General features: G+C 35.0%; 1 long non-coding RNA gene across 2 annotated transcripts; it reads right to left on the bottom strand.

The window, feature by feature from the left end:
* Nucleotides 1–826: 826 nt before the first annotated feature.
* On the bottom strand, nt 827–8,024 carry LOC117914102. Of its 2 annotated transcripts, XR_004651222.1 has the most exons (5): nt 7,725–8,024; nt 4,786–4,999; nt 4,597–4,678; nt 1,328–1,529; nt 827–1,137 (listed from the first exon to the last, which is right to left on the bottom strand). It is a non-coding gene; the product is annotated as an uncharacterized LOC117914102 (long non-coding RNA). The 2 variants fall into 2 exon arrangements; XR_004651223.1 differs by lacking the exon at nt 1,328–1,529 and having other exon boundaries at nt 7,725–7,979.
* Nucleotides 8,025–8,474: the final 450 nt, after the last annotated feature.

Here is an 8,474-nt window from a genome sequence, read left to right as displayed (position 1 = left end):
ATAAATTCAATTTTCAACTACAGTTGATGGGGGTGTAGAGAATCCTTGAATTCCATAAAATATGCCAATAAAAGGAGGCTGTGAGGTTCAAACCCTATAATCCAGAGGTAGATTTTGACTGTGAGTTTTAATGGAGTAGGGTCAAAAAGAGAATCATTCACATCATTAGAACAATCCATATCCAATAGCATCCCCTTACATTTGCTAATGTTTACTTTCATGGAATGTTTGACTGCTTTAATGCCTAATCTTCCTTCTTCTTTCCCCCTAAAAACATTTAAAAAGTAAATTCCATATCTCCCAAAAAAATAAACAATCCCTTAGATTAGGGGCTTGGTGAAGCATTGATTCCAGGGTTATTCTAGAAAGGGCGTTTTAAAAATATAGCTTTAGAAGCCACTTGTGCAATTATTTAAAGCCCATTTAGAAGTAATTTTGATTAGAACGTTAACGACACTCCAATTAAATACCTTTAAAAAAAAATCATTTAATATTTAAATAAATAAAAAAACTTTTGACACTTTTTTTTTAATGCTGTTGTATATAATATAATGGTAATTTTGAAAGAATTGTTTGAAGTAATTCTTTATAATTTTAAAAATAGTTTTCAAAAATTAATGATGTGTTATATAATATAAAAGCGCTTTTTAAAATTAAAAAAGCACTTTTTAAAATTTTGACACACCTAATCTTTGTAAGAAAGGCGTTCCCAAACATCAAGATCCCACCATAATCTTTCCAAGAGTTGCTTGGAAACAGAACAGACTCTTACTTCCAATCAAGCTCCAGGGAGATTATCGAGATCGCCCCAAATGCACCCACATTATTTTGCAAAGCTAAAATTTCAAATTCCATATTAATTCAAAGCACATTGACCCAATGTGTAAGTCAAGACCAGGCAGCAAGAATGCTATTTTTTTGGAGCTTGTAACCAATGCACCTTGATCCTAAAAGCTTATTTGTTGACAATATGCACAAAAAGTAACAAGTTCCCCACAAAGTCATTACATCAGAGGCCAGTTTTGGGCGCAATGGCAGACAATTATGATTCAAGAGCAAGCAAATTTCTTCGAGCCATTTGCATGCTCAATACTCTTCCTTCAAACCCAGAAGCACCAACATCCTGCCCTTGCTCAACTGTAGAGAACAGAGGGTAAAGCAAAGTTAGTGTCATTTTTCTTGCTTTTTAAAGGTTGATGCATAGCAAAAACTGTGCCCGTCTTATTTAGAGTCAGTCTTTTTGCATGTTTTTAACACTATACAATTATCAAGTCCAAAACATAAGATTCAATAAGAGAACAGTTCAAGGATTCAAAGGTGAACGAACTGGCAGGTTATTTTTTAAAAAGCCTTTTCGGCATCGGACAATCCAAGAAATAAAAAGCTAACAATTTTTGCCATCCATGTCAATTTCAGAGTTGATGGAGTCAACCAGCCAAAGTATCCTTCCCCTATTTTGTAATTCAATTTTTCTGCTATTTTGATGTCATAAAATGACAAACACCATAATGGTCCACCTAGTTGCTGACCTGTTTCAAACACAACATAGCGCATGCCAAATCAGCAAGAGGAAAAAATCACACTAGCTACTAACCAACTTTGTACTTTATGAGAATGAGCTCTAACACAACAAAGAAGAGGATGAAAGTTATTAGACCAGAAATTCAATGCAAACAATATGGCACATATGGATAAATTTTTTAAAGCTTGCATCTGATTGTCATGAAAATTTTGAGAACTTTCCCACATTTGAATTGATCCTAAATCCATTAAACTCATAAAATTCAATCTACCAGAGACAAGAGAGGTTTCTTATTAACCACAGCTCCTTTTGTTTCTTCCAGGAGAGCCTGGGAGATAAAATTAAATTAAATTAAATTAATAAAAGCAGTAAATTTCCCCAAGGATCGTTGAAGAGCATTATGAGGGGATAGAAAGTTATCCAACAATTTTAAGTGGGCAGGAAGTTTCCAACTTAAGAAATTTGGTTGGCAATTGTTCCATCCAAAGTGATGTTCCTTCTGCGGAAAGCAGAATGGGGAAATCTTTACCATTGAACAGTTGATGAAGTGGGGCTTCTACTATGCAAATAACTGTAGTTTGTGCAGAAGGAATAAGAAGTCACACAACCACATTCTTTCCCATTATCCAATGAGTATACAGCTCCAAACTTAATTATTATTTTTTTATTACTCTTCAGTGCAGTGCAAGTGCCTCCTGACTGGTATAGGAAGTCATTACCAATTGGCATGGGAAGTGTGTAATAAATAAAATGTAAGAGTGGAGACCTACCTTTATGTTCATTTTGGCCCTTTAGAATGAGCACAAGAGAAGGATTTTTGAGGGACAAGTATACAATTACAAGGCTGAAGGCAACCTGGCTACATCCTTGTGCCTTTGGACTTCAACCTTAAGATAAGCCCAGAACTATTCCTTTAGGGACTTCATTGATGGCCTTTTTCATGGAGGGGAATCTCGCCTTCATCTGTTCTGTTTTTTGTTTCATAGATTGTGTTTTTCTTGTCTGTTGCTTTCTTTTATTATGAATCACATATCCTTTCTTTTAGGTATTCTGTGTATGTCTCCCATATATTAAGGCTCACTGCCTTTGACATGTGCTTATGTGTAGATAATTGAAGAATTCAACAATAAAGAATGCATATGGTAGAACTTGGAAGGGCACGCCAAAAATATGAGAGGAAGAAGACAATTAACAGGTATTACACCAAGGAGGAGCAATATGGTTAAAGCTTTCAAGGTACAAGAAGCAAGAAGGAGGGCTCAGCAGTACTAGGAAAAAATGAAAGCTCACCAGTCAATTTTATATTATCAGGATATTGAAATGATACTTATGCACACAACCACAAAATAGTTAGTTTCTGAAACCAGAGATGGCAGCTTATGACTCAAACTGTGCTACATCACTTTGCATATATTGTACCATATGCCCACTTAACTATAAATCTAATCCATTTAATACAGTCCACCTTAAGTCTGGTATAAAATCACAAGAATGCGCCTTTGAGTCTTTCATGTATCCTTAGTCTATAAAGTCTCAATGTGCAGATTAATTTATCAGAAGAACAAACTTATCCTGAATTTCTACGCATATTTTAGAATACTTTCCAGTCATAAAGTCTATCCTCAACATAGAATCTTCTTTCAATATAACAGTGCCCACTGACTTCTAAATTCCACCTTTGTCTAAATCCTACCACCATTGGCTGGTTAACCATTATCTTGTATCAACTCTGTAAAAACAATCCATGTTTCCATTTCAGACATGTCAACTATCTCTTCCAGGGGTTTAGAAGCAGTCACAGGAAGATGGTTTTACGGAGAAAGGTTATTCTAGAAACATTATGGGTCATTTGGTAAGAGAAAAAATGCCAGACTTTTAGGACAGAACAAGAATGCTAACGGATCAGCAAAAGAAGCTCTTTTTTTTTTTTTTTGTAATAACTTCCTGGATGTCTGTCACTGAAGATTTTTTTTTTTCTTTTTTCTAGGCAAAGATCAATTCTATTAAAAACATCTACTAAAAAAGTGCACAAAAAGTATATATGGTGTACAAAAGATGCCAAAAGGCCAAAATAAAGCGAGGAGAGATACAAAAAACAACACTCTCTCCCTACTTAGTGCTGAGCCAATCAATGAAGTCCAACATGGACATTGAGTAATCATCTATATACACTCTGACCTGCACCAAGAAATTATACATAAAGGAATGTTTGATTGCTTAATCCCATTTTCAATGTTTTCAAAATCTCTCCTATTTCCCTCCCTCTTGGTTTGCCCAAAATAAGCACAATAGAGCGGCTCTCCAAGCTTTCTTCCTCTTTTTCCCAACAAAGTATCCCTGCCAACCCAAAAGGATGTTTCTGGGTTTCTCGAGTTCCCTAAGTTTTTTTTTCCATCAGGTGGGGTGTTGAGAATAGAGATTAGTATACCTCTCACATAGGAGAGTGGTGGAGATCAAGGTGCAATGACTCCTCTGTCTGAAGGTACCTTGAAGCTCAACTTCAAGAATTGCTCCTTGGGGAACTCATGTCAAATGGAAATTGGCACACTCATACAGAATCACACAGTTACGATTATCCAAGCTCTTGAAGATAACTGAGTTTGGCCTAGATATCAAAGCAAAAATTCCAGCATAACTAGAAGGTCCGAATAGTGCTCCGGAGAGTTGGGAATCCCAAGTCTCAAGACACGGAGATAATTCTTTCTTGCGTTGCCAATGAAGGGAGAGGATCATAAGTATATGTCAATTGGGTCCAAAGATTTGGGGATTTCCACAGAGTTTTGGGCTGATTCTATTCCTCAAAACCCACATCCGGTAATCATAGTAGCAACATGTTCGCTAAGAAAGCAGTCATCTGTCTTGTTGACTGCGTCGAGCATCACATGCCCCCTAAGCTTTAACCTACTTCCCATGTTTGGGTTTTATCCATGTAAATTCTCTTGCTTAATACAATAACACTTCTCATTCCTAATGGTATATATTGAATCAATCTTTTACTCAATATTTAGAAGAAGAAAAAACCACAATCACAATCAAAAAGCGCAAGAAATGACAAAGTTGAAAGGAAGAAGTACCAGGGATTAGGGCTAATTTAATGAGGCAGCTTCGTGTCCCTTCTCTGTATAGTCACATCCCCCCGTTACATATGTGCTTCGGCTGCAGAAATTTGGAAGAAAAAAAAAACAGAAAATGAAAAGAAGAGGGGGTTCTGGATCTGTGAAGAAAAATAAAATAAAATAAGAGAAAAGCGTACTGAGCATTACCCATGATGCAGATCATTCCAGCAATGATTCCAGAGGAAGAGTCGCTTCAAACCAGACCAACGCCATTCTCCCTCTCCTAATTCCTCTCCTCGGATTTTGCCCTAGTGCTGTCTCTCGTTCTCTCCGTCTCGCCTATCTCCAATCTTGGATTAGTCTGGGTAGGGGTGGGAGTTCCTCTTGATGGGTGTTGTTCATGTGTGGTGTGAAAGCCCAGCTGACACACATTAATCCCGTCGAAGACATAAGCTTAAATGGTACTAATTATTAATCAGGTAACATAAACTAATGGTACTACTTGATTAATCCAGTAACAAGTAATATAATCCATTTAAAAATCATATCGTTCTATTTAATAATCAAATTGAGTTATGACTCCCATAAGCTCATATGATTAATGTTTCAACCAAATATATTTATAATTTAATTTACGAATTTATTTAAAAACAAATTCAAGTAAGTAAAATATGACTTAAATAGTTTAAAGTTATAATTAAGTTAATTAACGGGATTATTAAATAAGTAGATTCAAGCCAAATTCGTGTTATGCGGTTTAACCCAATAACTACCTATTTATTAAACAAGTTATTGAAGTCAACATGAATTTAACCCAACTCAATTATATTCAACTTAAGCTCATGAAAAGTATGTTGGATTTAAGTTATGTTGGCAAAATGTATCAAAATTTGTCATCCCTAAGTTTAGCTTCTTCAAGGACAATTCCTAGATGACGTCGTTTCTATGGATATGATGGTAGGACGCGTAAGAAACATGTGGGTGTCAGGTGTATGATTTAAGTTAATTTTACACCAAATTAAAAGGGGTTTACTTAAATTACACTTCTTAATAGTTGTTTTCAATAGCAAAACAACATGTGGCCAAATAGAAAAGCCAAAATTGTCAAATAAGGCGAGCGGGAGGTGATAAGGATCCATAAGGGTCACTTATTTGATAAATTCTTGTGAATAATTAAATTTATCACATGACTTATTTGTTCTTTGATTGATGTTATGAAATATTACTTGTTAGAAATAAGAAAGAAAAAAAATTTTCCTTGCTTCAAGACTTCAAAAATAACTTTCATTTTTTTTTCTTCCTATTATCATGTTGTTGAAGGTACCCACAGTTAGGGATGGCAACGGGGCGGGTTCGGGGCGGGGCGCCCACCTCCCAACCCCGCCCCGTTTATTTAAAGCAATACCCATCCCGTCCCATTTAAAAAATTAAACAGGGCGGGACGGGGCGGGGCGGGGCGGGGTAGGGCGGGCAGGTATGCTACATTCCCATACCCGCCCCGTTTAACTTTTTATTTAATTTTAATTTTAATTTTTTTAAATTACTTTTAAAATTTTTAATTATATTTTATAAATAATTAAATTATTATATTTTTTATAACTTATTTTATTAAAAATAATTTATTATTATCTATATATTAAAAATAATAAAATAAAAATTAAATTAAAATAATTTTAAATTTTAAAATAATTTTAAATTTTAAAATAATTTTAATTTTAATTTTAATTTTATATATAATCGGGGTAGGGTGGGGTGGGGTGGGGCGGGGCGGGGCGGGGTGGGGTGATATCCGAACCAGCCCCGGGTTTCAAAAAAAATCTCAAACCTGTCCCATACCCGTTTAGGAAAATAATATTCCGTCCCATTAGGGGTGGGGCGGGTACCCAAAATGACCTGCCCATTGCCATCCCTACCCACAGTGAAGGCTTGAATAATTATTGTGTCTGCTTTGTCCTTGCCTTCTTATGATATTTTCGATATCATCATGGTATCCTTGTCATTATCGTCAATGTCATCGTCATAACAGTATGTTGATATCTTTTTCATCTAAATCTTTTCATTTATATTTGAGAAGTCCTCTTTTTTGTGATTTCAATTCTAAGGTATTGTATATATGAGATATCCTTTTTGAATTCAGTTGTTAGGGTTTCATGTAGGTGTGAATTTCTAGGGTTCATTTTGTGTGTTTAGGTTTAATATGAATATTTTATTGTAAGCTGCATTTAATTTTCTTTTCATTGTGTCTTATACATGTTATCACTCTTGTCGTGTTATGGAATATTTGTATTCACATTAATTTGGATTATAATTGGGTTTGAAGCTAAACTTTAATTAGGTCATATATCCTACATTAAAACAAATTTGCCTTGTATTTTTCCATTCCCCTAACCAACTTTCATTTTGGATCGATTTCAACTTTTTTCCTCTTCTTCATCACTTACATAAGAAATAAAATATCCCATTTTACCGTTGCACCTAGTTCTTCTCTTTGCATATAATCTAGGAATTACACTATGTTGTTTGTCTTAAACTTGCATTTAAATGTTTTTTTTTTTTTAATTTTTTATCTATGTAATCGTTTTCAAATGTATTCAAAAGGGATTATAAGGTCACTATATGCTTTTATGAATTACATGCTTTTCCGCTATCGTATGATTATTTTCAAAAACTGCAAAGTTTTGTCACTTGAGATCGAAAATAAAAATTCAAAAATTACCGACAAGATATCTAGCTATAAGACAAACTTTAGGAAACATTAGATTGAGAATTATATAAATCATTGTCTACCCTTACAACCATGTCTCAAAAAGCACTCTTTGATGGGATAAACACAAATAATGCACAACCAAGTTTTATCCCCTCTTGTGAGAACCTAATAGGAATCAATCAAATAGAGCAACATGAATTCACCCAATCAACAAGTATATGAACACCAATAATTTTAGCGTGAAAACCTTCTCCAATATGAGAAGTAAAAACCATGAGACCCTTAGGCCACTTAAAAACTCCACAAATATAATTAATGGGTCACACAATTCTCTCTAGATAAAACTAGAGACATACATTAATCATATCTCAAGACAAATTGATCTTGGCAATTTCAACAACTTTGTATAAAAACAATGGAGAGATCTCACCAAACATACCACTGTTCTCGGACTAAAATATAACTTTTCAGAACTCCAAATCCAATCTCCACCGTTCAGAATGAAGACCAATGAGTTCTGAACGTGCTCTCCAAAAATCGGCTCAATCAAACCACGGATTAACCTTGATCGGAGTTCATGATCAAAACTGTCCAGACAGAAAATGCATCAAAATGGAGGCTCTGTTCTTAGACTGAAAGACGACCATATGGATCTCCAAATCCGATCTCCACCGTTCAGAATGAAGATCAATGAGTCATGAACCTCTCTTCCAAATTTCAGGTCGATCGGCCCACAGACGAAGCGGGATCGGACCTTTGATGAAATCTGGGCAGTGAAGAAAAAAAGTGAATTTTTCTCTCTAACTTCAAAAATGGTGGTTCTCCCCTTTCTCTCTCTTTTCTCCTACCTCCGGTGGCTGCAAAAAATTGGAAGAAGAAGAAGAAAAATGATTCTTTTTCTACCCCTATTATATAAAGGCCTAAGAGGCCTTAAATTTTGGGCTCTTAATTTGGGCCTTTCACATGAGGAAAAACCCAACACTCTTATCTATGGAATAACTATTTCTGGTGTGAGGGAGACAAACACAAATAGGTTTCTACAAATTAAATCCTTTATAAGGACTACTAATTGGAAGGTGTAGCTCTACTCAATCCTACACTACTATAATAATTTAGAAACTTCGCAAACCTTAGTTTCAACCTTTTTTGCATAACAAAAAGTTCAAAGCAATGGAAAACTTTAATCATA

This window comes from Vitis riparia, chromosome 5, assembly GCF_004353265.1.
Source record: "Vitis riparia cultivar Riparia Gloire de Montpellier isolate 1030 chromosome 5, EGFV_Vit.rip_1.0, whole genome shotgun sequence".
In the NCBI taxonomy this organism is placed as follows: Eukaryota; Viridiplantae; Streptophyta; class Magnoliopsida; order Vitales; family Vitaceae; genus Vitis; species Vitis riparia.
This window is presented reverse-complemented; position numbering and strand designations above follow the sequence as displayed.